Below are 1,019 nucleotides of genomic sequence, written 5' to 3'. Positions count from 1 at the left end.
TATATATATATATATATATATATATATATATATATACATACATACATATATACATATATGTGAGTGTGTGTGTCTGTGTGTCTGTGCGTCTGTGTGTCTGTGTGTCTGTGTGTATGTATGTGAGAGAGAAACTGTATATGTGGTTCCTCATTTTAACATTATGTTAAATAGTCTCTCAATCAAATTGATATTTTTCTCCCATCCCAATGTAGCAGAACATCTAAAATTCCTCGACCCATATTATATAATTAGACATTATATATGTGACTCTTTTAACTTTTATTAGATGTCTGGTCTATTAGTGCTAAATTGTGCTTCACAAACTCCTAGTGTACCTAACTTTATCTTCAAATTGTTGAATGCTTCATACAGTTAGATTGATTTCTTTGATATAAAATATTTAATACACGTAATATAGACACTAAATTCTTAATATATTACATGACATTTCTGTATTGCGTACATCGTCTGATAAATTGAGACTATTGTTCTGGTTTGTCAAACGCATTACACTATTCACAGTGAATATTAACCATGATGTACAAACTTGCTAGGAATCCCAATGCATATTAAAGCATTAAGAGGAGACGTACTGCTGCATTTATGAATTCACTTGTCAGAATCATAAACGTAAATTTGCATATTGTATTGTAGATAATCACTTCAGCTGAGCACGTGCAAAACATGCATGTACTTTCACGTCTCTGTAGTGAAATGCTATCGAATAAATTATGGAAGTGTAAGAATCATGAAAGAGAAACAATTCAGCAATTCAGTTCGACAACACACGCACACACCTACACCCACAGAGATACACACATATGCATCTGCGTGTATCTATTATAGGAAATATATCTTACATGTTTGTGACCAGGCACAGCACTTACTGAATAATACATAGTTATATGTATATAAATATATATATATATATATATATAGCACTGCACCAGCATAGCCACAGTCATTGGACTGAAACATAAAAGAATATATATATATATATATGTATATACCAATATATT

Source organism: Octopus bimaculoides, chromosome 1 (genome assembly GCF_001194135.2).
Source record: "Octopus bimaculoides isolate UCB-OBI-ISO-001 chromosome 1, ASM119413v2, whole genome shotgun sequence".
NCBI classification, from domain to species: Eukaryota; Metazoa; Mollusca; class Cephalopoda; order Octopoda; family Octopodidae; genus Octopus; species Octopus bimaculoides.
The sequence above is the reverse complement of the archived record's forward strand: the minus strand, read 5'-3'. Positions refer to the sequence as shown.